This window comes from Oxyura jamaicensis, chromosome 3, assembly GCF_011077185.1.
Source record: "Oxyura jamaicensis isolate SHBP4307 breed ruddy duck chromosome 3, BPBGC_Ojam_1.0, whole genome shotgun sequence".
Taxonomy (NCBI): Eukaryota; Metazoa; Chordata; class Aves; order Anseriformes; family Anatidae; genus Oxyura; species Oxyura jamaicensis.
Window position 1 is genome coordinate 104,787,886 of NC_048895.1, and position 12,080 is coordinate 104,799,965.

Below are 12,080 nucleotides of genomic sequence, written 5' to 3' on the forward strand. Positions count from 1 at the left end.
TTTTCATGCCCCCATCTCCAGCCAGCAGTGAGACCAAACAAAGTGGCTATCTCAGTCTTGTCCCTGCCCTCCTGCTGATCAGGATTAAAGCTTGCTAGTGGAATATGCATATATGCAATAGGATCTCTCCTGTCTTATGCAGTCAATTCATCCAGTCGCTGTCACCAGGACTTCAGTTCCCCTTCTGCCAGGAGAGGTTTATCTCTGTCACATACACTCTTCTCCTACTCACTAGCTGATTTGACTTTAAGTCCTCTAACATGTATACGCAAAGGCTCAGCTAGGGAACACGTACAACTCAAAGTTAAATATAGGAGTTAATAAGAATATGTGATAGACTGCAGTGATCAGGTGCATGGTTTTCCCAGGTGAATGTGCTGACCAGCCACTGTTTACAGGCAATTAAACTCTTTTATCACTTTTTTTTTTTTTTTCCATCTATTTTTTCCTAAGCTAGTTACTCACTAAGCTAGTTCCACCTTGAGACCTCATTTTCCGCCTTTTAGTTCTTCCCCTAAACATCCCGCAAGAATCTTTGTTTCCAAAATTGCATTAAAACATCCCATAAAGTTTACACAATCCAGATTCTCTTCCCACTGCATCCCTATTTATGAAGTAATTCCTTTAGTTTACATGTCCTTCCAGGGAGATTCTTTTCTTGACACATCTTGGTGGGTTTCACAGCAGATCTAATTTTTTTTTTTTTTTTTTTTTTTTTTTTTTTTGTAGATGATCCAATGTGCTCCTCATTATGTTACTACAGTTTCTCTGCCTGTTATTGTCCTCTGATCCTTTCCAGGTCTTTGTGTTCACTGTGATTAGCCTTTACCCACAGAGAATCACAGAATCATCTAGTTTGGAGGAAACCTCCAAGATCACCAAGTCCAACCTCTGACTTAACACTAACAAGTTAACACTAAACCATATCACTAAGCTCTACGTCTAAACATCTTTTAAAGACATCCAGGGAAGGTGACTCAACCACTTCCCTGGGCAGCCGATTCCAATGCCTAACAACCCTTTCAGTAAAGAAGTTCTTCCTAGTATCCAACCTAAACCTCCCCTGGCGTAGCTTTAGCCCATTCCCCCTCATCCTGTCACCAGGCACGTGGGAGAATAGACCAACCCCCACCTTGCTACAGCCTCCTTTAAGGCACCTGTGGACCTAAGATAATTTAAAACCATAGAGAGAGGCATGCAAACATCATCATGAGATATATCACGGTGAATTGCTGCCAGCATGAAATATAATGATGAATGATGCACTGAAGAATTTTGCAGACTTTTTTTAGATGGTGTGCCTAGAAAACAATTTATCCCAAAGGTATTGTTCATAAATTGGAAAGCAAAAGAAAAATAAGAAAATGTAGGAAAAAAAAAAAAAAAAGAGCAAAAGTAAATTGAACAAAACCCAAATCCAATGGGCATTTTAGCCACAGTATGAAGAAGCATTGAACATTTTTAGAGAAATACTTCCAGAATTAGTGTTGATCCTAAATTAAAGAGAACTGTATAGAAAAAGGACTATAAGAATTAATAATAAGCTGAAGATCATAAAAACAGACCTCTATCACGCTTAAATGTGTTTCACTCCTGTGCAACCTTAAGTTAACTAACCAAATGATTCAATTGCTCTGTTCCTTATTCATGCCTTCTTTCTACATTTCTTAATGGGCTTTGTTATTGTTTTTGTGGTGATTATCTTAGGCTGTTTGCATTACATGCAAAGCTATGATATTGGAACCTCTCCAGGGCATAGAAACTTGCATTTATACATATTCTAGAGAGCATTCACCACCTCTTTGAGTGCATTTTGAAATTGTTTTAAGTAAAACTAAATGTAAATACCCAGGAGTAAATTCACTAGGTTCTTTTCTGAACTAATATTAAAAATAATATTATTATTTATTTATTTTTTTTTACTTTTTTATTATTATTATTAAGTGGTATCCTGCTCTTATTGTTGAAAAATATTTTTCAATCAGAGCACAGAGTGCTGAGGAGAATGAATCAGGAGAGAACATTCTGAAATAGAGCTTCATTTAGAGGATTCAGCAATAAACAAAAGTTTTGTTTTGTTTTTGTTATTTATTTAGATATGGCAGACTCAATTAGCATCTCATTATCAATAAGCTGAATAAATAGGCACGTTCAGCAAATAAGGAGAAAAGTCAATAGTCTGCTGGCAGCCACTCAGTATCCCAGCACCAAGCTTTCAACACATACAGAAGCTCTAATTAGAAGCTTGTCCATGTGCATGCATCACTCATTAACTGCCTCTTTACTGAAAGGGAGTAATGAATTGAGCCCTTTAATCTGACATTAATAAATTGCCACCATTTTGGGAGGTATTTGAATGTAAAATGTTGATGTTCATTATCAAAATTATGTTTGATGAGTTGGGTTTGTTCTGGCTCATTGAGAGGGATAATTTTCATTCTGATAGGGCTTCTTCCAAAAAAAAAAAATATATATATATATAGTTTGTATGCTTATGGCTTCCCCTACAGAACTTTAAGTGAGAGTATGGATCTGTGAAGAACAAAAGAACAAAACTGTCAATTATAGGTGCATATATGATGATGTAATAATGTTTCCTGGATCTTTTGTTCACCATTCAAAAGAAATGGAGCATGACTTCAAGGTATACCTCAGGGAGAGCACTGCTCATCACCTTTCTATATCATTTCTTCTGTACAAACTGAGTCTATCAGAAGGAATTCAACTCCATATACAAGGAATATATGTGACAAATACATGGGAGCCTAGGTATATTATCTGTCCCTTGTTCCAAGTTGTTTTATTCTTTTACTAGGTTTTGTTCTAGCTGTATTCCATCTTTTGTATGAACTAATAGACAAAGTGAATTATATGGCTTCGTATATACAGCAGGAGACAACTGTATCTGGATCTTAAACTACATGTAGGTCACAAAAAAAATGTCAAAATGACTTTTTGGGACTACATATCATAGGTGAGGTTATTCAAAAACTGATAGGTGATCTGGTCCCCTCTCTGGTCCTCCTCTAAAGGCAGTCTAACCCCATACCACAGTGGAAAATGCTGAAACCTTTACTATTTTCCATTTGAGAAATACTCACAGAATTCTTGAACTCTTGTATGTAGTGGGTTTTTGTGTCCTTGGCCATTCACAAGACTACCTTTATGTGTGGGATCACATAGCTGGTTAGCAATAGAGGACAAAAACTGCTAATGAGCAAGTTAATAAAGCATAACTCTCGTGGTATATATAACTATGCAATAGAAAAAAAGACTTTTTGCCAAAGTATACAATAGGTAAAGTCAGATGTATTATGGAGAAATATTTAAATGTTATGTTGTAATATTCAGATGTCATATGAAATAACATACTTCCACATCACAATTTCATAGGAAAAGACATTTAATAGAGTCTTAAAGAAATATCTTGAGTATAACATGGGAGAAAACTGTCATCTGCCTTTCTATCATTTCTTCATTGGACCACCAACTCATTAGACTGGACTAAATAGCACATTCACATACAGATGCAAACCATATTTCTAATACCATGAATATGACTCTTTTTTTTTTTTTTTTTTCCACAAAAATGTGATGTGATAATTATTGTGACAAATAAAATAACTGCATATCATATTATATTTTATTCATTTGTTTTTAATCAATTTCCTCCATGCAACAGTGTTTATTATGTATCAGGGGAAACAAATAACTGTTTACCTATATCAATTTATGTTGTATTTAGTATATTCTTATCTCCACAACACCAAAGCATGCAATTTTTTCTAGGCCAAGAAATCCTCACATAAATTCATTTTGTATAAAGTGTCCACAGAGGATTCTTTACAGAAATTATGCTTTTGCAGAAGTACAGTTTTGTTGTTGTTGTTGTTGTTTTAATATATATACCCTCTAAACGATTTTTTCCAGCTTTCCGGAAGCTATGGACATTTAATTATATAAAATTGAATTTTTGAGTCAGGTGATACAGGCTTTGAATTGGGAACTGGTTGAAATGTAGAAATGTCCTATTTTTCTTGCCAGCTCATGTCACCTCTATTTTTTTTTTTCTCAATTTGACTTTGATGTATAGAGTAGAAGCTTCTTGGAGCAGGACAGTGTGTAAAATAGCAAACCTTATATTCTGTGGAGTTTCAATTGCACTAATCTTATGCAAGCATTCAGTATGTTTAGCATACAGGAGTGATTGATTCACTTTGAGAAGATATTCAGGGAAGTTACTTAAGACATTTTAATTCATCAAGTAATTTCATGTAATTTAAGATAAGGCATTGACTAGAAAGTGGTAACTTTAAGAAGAAGCTAAATAACAATTTTAGTTGGCTTTTGCCTTACCTATATCAGTTAATAACCCCTCTCAAAAATATATTGTCCTTGGTCTGTCAAGGTTGAACTGGAGAAAACACTATAAACCTAAATTCTCAATAAGTCAATATTCTTAGTTAAAATCTATTTCACTAATAGTCTGTGTAATCCTTGGCAGCGCTTCATCTCACTGAAGCAGCAGACGTGACAGAGGATTAAGTTCAGACAGCTGAAACAGCTATAGTCACCAGTCATTCTCCCATCTTACCCTTCCGATAGATGCTGCCACTCTGAGCAGAATGTCTATCTTGGGAAGAAAATTTCTAACCCAGCATATTAAAGAAAAAATAAGTTTCTAACCTAACTGAACTAATGCCCGCTTTTTACTTAAGAGACTGAATATTGTAGCAATACAGGACCTGCAATACAAATAACTTAGACATCTGTACCTTTGGTTAGTCATATCTGTGAGTGAATAATAGAGATGGAGAAGGTTAACAATTTTAGCTATCTGATTTCTGTCTGCTGCCATATATTTTATACTTTTGAATGAAATACAGTGCTGGTGAAGTATTCTTGTCTAGTCCCACTAGTTAAAATATCTTTTCTATCTTACATCTTCTGGCATTAGACAGTCGATTGAGGAATCTTGTGTTGCCAGTTCTGACTACCTAATTCCATGTAATTCAGAAATGTATTTATTGATTCTTTTCCCAAGACCCTGTGTAAAGAAATACATAAATAAATTGAGAGAATCTACACAGTCGTTGGCATCATTCAGTTACAATAATAATAATAATAATAATAATAATAATAATAAAACAAAACAAAATAAAAATGGCTTCCTGATAGCCTTCTTTTTTCATGAGCTCACATCTCCCTTTTCTTTAGATGATGCCCGATCCACATCTCAGTGAATCTTCCTTTTGTGTCAGCAAAAAATTGAAGTAGACAAATATAGATACCTTCTTTGTAAGTGACTAGATTATTATTATTATTTTTAATGTATCATAGTGATGTTTCTGTTTGATGCATACACAATTTCTAATATTCATAATTGAAATGAAGTCTGCTCTGCTGGAGAACTCTAAGAGGAACTTTTCAGGCAATATTTTGCCATAGTGTGGACATAAAATATGGATAGTGTAGACATAAAATATGGATGATTGTATTTAGTTTCTTCATTTCACTTCCTTTATGGTCAATGAAGAGAAAACCATATTTTTAAGAGAGTCTGCTATTTATTACATAGGCACCTGATTATTTATATATAACTGATTATAGGCAGATTAAATGAAACAACTCCAGAAGCGCTTATTTATCTTCATAAGTAATAAAAGTCTAGGATGACTAGTTGAGATGTAGATATTTATAGTATAAATTTCTAAAGTTCAGTACAAGAGTCTTGCTGTATTGATAAAAATATGTCAGTGCTAATGTAAGCTTGCTGCAGAAGCTTCCTCCGTAGTTAGTACAGGAAGTCAGCACCTTCTTAATGCACTTCATCTCAGAGATCATTGACACTTCTTTTAGGACTGTATAAACTGTTAAACTGTCATATGAAAGCCACCTTTTATCACCATTAATAGGAAGGAGTCTAGACAAAACACAAAATACAACATTTCAATTTCATGTAGTTGTTAAGGGACGTGACTCCCATTTCTAATCACTTTAATCTTTATTTCTTCATTTCTCTTAAACACCAATATCTGCTAATATTTTCAAGGCTAAATTTAAATTTTCTTAGTTTTTCAACTATTAATGAAATGGTAGTTACAGAATATAAAACATTCAGTTCTGTGTATATAACTAAGTTTATTGTATCCACATTGAACAATAACTACAAAATATTAAAAATAAAAGAATAATGCCAAAGCATGATTCAAAGTAAATCTCTTCACTTTATGCAAATTTTCATTTTTTGATGAAAGATATTTCTTAAAGAAAAAAATATTATGCTAATTTATATAATTTAAAATTATGAATCTCTGTCTAGGTTTGTAGTCATAGATTTATACATATTTGATATATGATACAGAGATATTCTAGCAGCATTAAAATAATGATTCCAACAAAAATTTACTCTTCCCTTTGCAGTTTTAGGAGGCAAGCTTGTGGTCTCCAAAGCCACTCAAACAATTATTCCTTACATTATGACTAGGTTATTTTTGAACTCAAGTGGAGTCTTACAGCTCTTAAGGATGTGTTTGAGAAATATTCATGCAATATATCTGATCTAATTATACTTGTGGAATTACACAATCATTATCATTCAAAGAATGCTCGAGTACTGTGTTCAGTTTTGGGCCCCTCACTACAAGAAGGACATCGAGGTACTCGAGCAAGTCCAGATAAGGGCAACAAAGCTGGTGAGGGGTCTGGAGAACAAGTCTTATGAGGAGCGGCTGAGGGAGCTGGGGTTGTCCAGCCTGGAAAAGAGGAGGCTCAGGGGTGACCTTATCCCACTCCACAGGTACCTTAAAGGAGGCTGTAGCAAGGTGGGGGTTGGTCTATTCTCCCACGTGCCTGGTGACAGGATGAGGGGGAATGGGCTAAAGCTACGCCAGGGGAGGTTTAGGTTGGATACTAGGAAGAACTTCTTTACTGAAAGGGTTGTTAGGCATTGGAATCGGCTGCCCAGGGAAGTGGTTGAGTCACCTTCCCTGGATGTCTTTAAAAGATGTTTAGACGTAGAGCTTAGTGATATGGTTTAGTGTTAACTTGTTAGTGTTAAGTCAGAGGTTGGACTTGGTGATCTTGGAGGTTTCCTCCACCCTAGACTATTCTGTGATTCTGTGATTCTGAGTTTTTTAGGCAACATTAAATAACATATTAAATGGCATTTTAAATACATGTGAGACTCCACAAATAGCCATTGCAGGTTATGTTACATGCTCTTCATGACACCTCACCTATCTCTATACAGTGTTAAGATAGTGTGTATTATGATATTTTAAACTTCAGATGAAGGATTTGGGGGAAACAATGGCAAAAAACGCATTTTACAGGAAGCATCTCATTATCAAATCAGTTAGTACTTGTGTTTGTCTAAACTGAGCTTCATTCAGCTCATGTACTCTCTGCTAGAGAGTACATTCAGCTCATTCATTTCTCTGCTAGATATTGGTCAAGCTAGTGAACTATACTATCAGTTAAACTAAGGATAAATGGGGTGGATATGCAACTCTTAAACAGAATTGGAGACTGGAGCAATCATTCACACGGCTTTGACTGAGGTGAACTATTACTTTTCAAACAGTTCTCAGGCCCAATGTAAGAATTAGTATGGAGGTTATGCTGGGAGTATTCCATAAAATTAGTTTAGATGTACCACTTTGTTTTGGTTAGAGTGCTTAATAATGTGGATGGTGCTAAATCACGCCATTTGGGCGGCAAGGTCTAGACATAGATCTTAACTTGGTCCATGGAATAGGAAGGAAAAACAAACTGAAGCTGAGCCAAGATGGGTGCTCTGAGAATTCAGGACACACATTACCAAAATCTACTATGGATATTCTGCTAATGGGCCACACATGCATAGGACGTTCAGTCTGGTATGCAACAGTGGATACCACTGTAATCCACAATCACACAGCTTTGGCAATTCTGAAAGTTCTGATGTGAGATTGTAAATTTATTTATTTTGCTTTTCTTTCAAAATAATGAAAGGACAGTGTTTAGTCAGTCTTTCTGACACCCAGGTGATTTTTTTTTTTAATTTATTTTTATTTATTTATTTTTTATCATTATTTTACAGACGTGGGGTGTAGAGGTAGGGTTGTTCCCATTCAGACTGATTTAATCAAATAGGAGGAACAATCAATCTTATTTCTTACTTTTCCTTTGTGACCAGGCCTTTCTAATTGACAGACAGTGTTAAAACAAGAAAGAATAAAAAAAGACCTTCCCTTTCACTAGAAATCTTATACTCTGTACTCAAACAATTTTAAGGTTAGTGGCTGAATTCTAAATAAATTCAGAAAAATAGATTTCACTTAAAGGAAATGATACCATAATACAAGTCTAGAGATAGCTGAACTCACTACACAAGTTTTCTTTACACCACTAAACTGGGGTCAATTTTGATGCAGCAAGGACAATCACACAAATTAAAGACAAAGGACTACTTAGTTTGAACATTTTCAAACTGTGGAGAAAACACTTTTTGAAAAAGGGCAATCAAGCAAAGTTCAAACAGTTTTCAGTATTATAAGAAGATGTCTTTAATGCATTATTTAAACACTAGCTAGGCAGCAGACTTTTTATGAGCTGTCAGTCGAGAGATACTTAGTTGTAGAAATGACAGTGTTTGGGGAAAACTTACACAGACTATAAAATGATACAAAAAAAAAAAAAAAAAAAAAAAAAAAGGAGCATACTTGACTCATTTCTAAAGAGACTCTTCTTTCTTACAAGTCATTCAGGTCCAGAATTCAATATTGTTTTTATTGTCAGATCAGAGGAGTGTTATATATATATATATGTATATATATATATATATATATATATATATATAAAGGAACAATTGCTACAGATCGCAAAGAGCTGAACTTTAGAATGCTATTTAAATCTGTTTCTTGATTTCCCCCCAAAATCTTACTATTTTATATCTAGAGGTTGGGGTTCATTACACTAACTTTAGCAATCCAAAAGTTAGACATTTGGTCAGCGTCTAACTGACCTCAGCCTTAGATCTCTTGAAAGAAAGCAAAGAAGCTGGAGAACAGTTCATCCTAATTATCTTAAACACCTCTTTATGATGAGCTGAATTTCCTTGTTAATGTGTCAGCATTTATCTTGTAGATTATTGAAATTAGATTAGATGAATCCCAACAATGTGGAAAGGATTAAGTTTACTTTCCATATATTTTGAAACCTTTGGATTTAGAATCAAAAGCAATGTAAACCAGTACTTGTAGTTCAATAGATTCTTTACTGTTTGTAAAATCACAAATAAGATTCCAGATGTTTAAAGTAAAGAATTAAATGGATTCGATATGTTACTAAATTTATTCAGACTTCTGAATAAAACAACAACAACAACAACAAAATAAACTATATTGTTTAAGAAAGTGTCATATGTGTGTTTAGATATTTACTCTCTTACATGTTTGCAGTTCTAGTGATTCCAATAGTCTGTTTCTACTTAATGTTCCTAAAGAGTGCTCAATAATAGAAAGAGTATTTATAAACAACGTATACAATTAACAATTATAAAGTAATTTTTTTCACATTTCATATTAAAAATGTATATTGCACATATATGTATATACCATTTAATTGAAAAAATATGTTTTATGCTTGTCATTGGCATTTACTGAGCTGACCTTAAACACACAAATTGTTTTCCAGATTGCTCATGTGAATAATAGCCATTCATTTAGACGGGATTATGACATCTTTATTTATTTCTCACATTTCAATTGATAACTAATCTTATTTTAGAAAACAAACAACAACAACAAAAAAAACAGCAAACAGCAACAACAACAACAACAACAACAACAAACAATAAAGCATAACTTTAAACACAAGATAATTTTCTTTTCCTGAATATACCTAAGCCAAAGTCACCATCAAGCAAAACTGGGAAGGAGGGAAAGGTATATTGTATGCAAACATATTATATGGCTAAGTGAACTCCTTAAATAATTGAACCAATTTAATAAGTAATAAATATCATTAAATTTCAAATCCCCTTGCTCAGTGTCAAGAAGTTTAAGCAGTACTATAAAAATAAATAAATAAATAAACGTTCCTGGTTTCTGCTGTTTATAGAAAGAAAATAGGCTGCAGATTCAATGTTTCTCTCTCTTCAGACAACACTTATTAGGAGCATGTTTTGTATTGTTCAGGTTATGCCAAAGAACCTTCTAAACGACCTGCCACAGCAAACAACTTTTATTTGGTAAAACAGATGCTGCTGTATGGCTTATTTAACTTTCTCAGGAGATATCTATGAAAAGATTTTTGGCAGTTTTGATGTAATCTTTGTACAGGAGTGGACATCATTTACAAAATGTTTTCTAAAATTCCTTATAAGTAACACAATAAAAAGCTTGTCTTTTATTTTAGGTAGTTTTATACCTTTACCTTTCTAATTCCTTTCCCATACTTATATTGAACTTTTTGTGTTCCCATTGTTATCCTTAGAAAGACTTGATAAGGTAATGAAATACAAACATACTTGCTTTACTAAGATGCAAAGCTATTCTTTCAAGCTTTATTTTGTTGTTGTTGTTGTTGTTGTTGTTTTGATGGAAAACAGACTTAAGTACAAACCCTTTGCCAGTGTCATAATCATGTGAAAACTTGAGTTTTTCTTGTAAAATTTTCACTTCATTTCAGACTACTCCTACACTCATGCTGTTCAGAACACAATCTTTAAAGACTAGAAATTATATTTTGCTGGATATGTTGCCATGTGGTTCTGGTTTAAAACTTTGCTCTAGACATTCAAATAATGAAGACCATGAGTAAAAGTGAAATTTTAGAAGCTACCATCATCTTCAGAGAACTTTAAAAGAGTTCACAGTGACACAAGCATGTAACTGCTGCAAGAAAAGTATACCACAGACACAGTTCACTAAAAAGAAGATGAACGAAAGGCATTTTCAGGACTTAAATGTTTGTACCTTCTGAACAAGGATTTGGCAAAAGTTTTTTTTTGTAGCAGTAGACTGTAGCAGTGGAAACTAATATTTGAGCTGACACTGATCCCCTAGGAATTAGAAAGTGAGAGATAAAATGTAGACTGCCTTTTAACACTAATCTGTTTGTTCCCCAAATATGCAAATACAATAGAGAAACAGTGATCACAGGGCAAATAAATGGCTAAGCAATGGTGGTAAAATCAATGAAAAGAAAATGCAAAGATCTAAAGAACAGTGAAAAGTATGAACAAAGTAGGATATTTAGAGATTTGTGTCTACACTGCTTGCACAGATTCACTTTGTGGCCAATGGAAAAGGAAAACAAACAAACAAAAAAACAACAAAACACTTTTACTGAAAGCTTATCTCATTCTAAAATAAATGAAAAATAAATTCTATGAACTACTATTTCGATGCTCCATTTCAGGTCCATTTCTATAAAGATAGCCTAACATATCAGCTATGATATACACTGGAAAGTAGGATTCAGCTCAAGGTTATGAAGCTCCAATTTTTATGTCTGCACAGAGGTACTCTGTGTGTCTTCTGGTTCAGCAGTGAAGACACTACAATGAATGGAACTTGAAAAATAATTCATCTCACTATAAGGCAAATTAAGACAAAGTTATTTTTATAATGAAAGCATTTAGAGCTTCTTGAGATGTTATGAGTTTTCTAGGATAATTACATGGGGCTGGCCTACGTGACAGAGACCAAAAAAGGAGAACAAAAACCTCTAGAAACATCAGCTAGAGATAACATTCAATGCCCAAGACCAGTAGAAATTGCACTATATGCTCAAGTTTAGGAAACAGAATCACATCTTTAATTGAGAATGGCTGAATATCTGTTCTAGGACATGACTGAATTCAATTCAAAATTCAATACATTTGTCAAGTGACATGCCACTTGAAAAGCACTTCAGGTTCTGGCCTCCATCTGCCTTTCCAACATGCATCAACATCCCACTTGAGAAGCACTTCAGGTTCTGGCCTCCATCTGCCTTTCCAACATGCATCAATATCCCATTGGGCTTGAGCTTTATCTGCCAAATCCTGTGTAGACACACATACACTTTGCACAAGTGAAGACATAATCGCC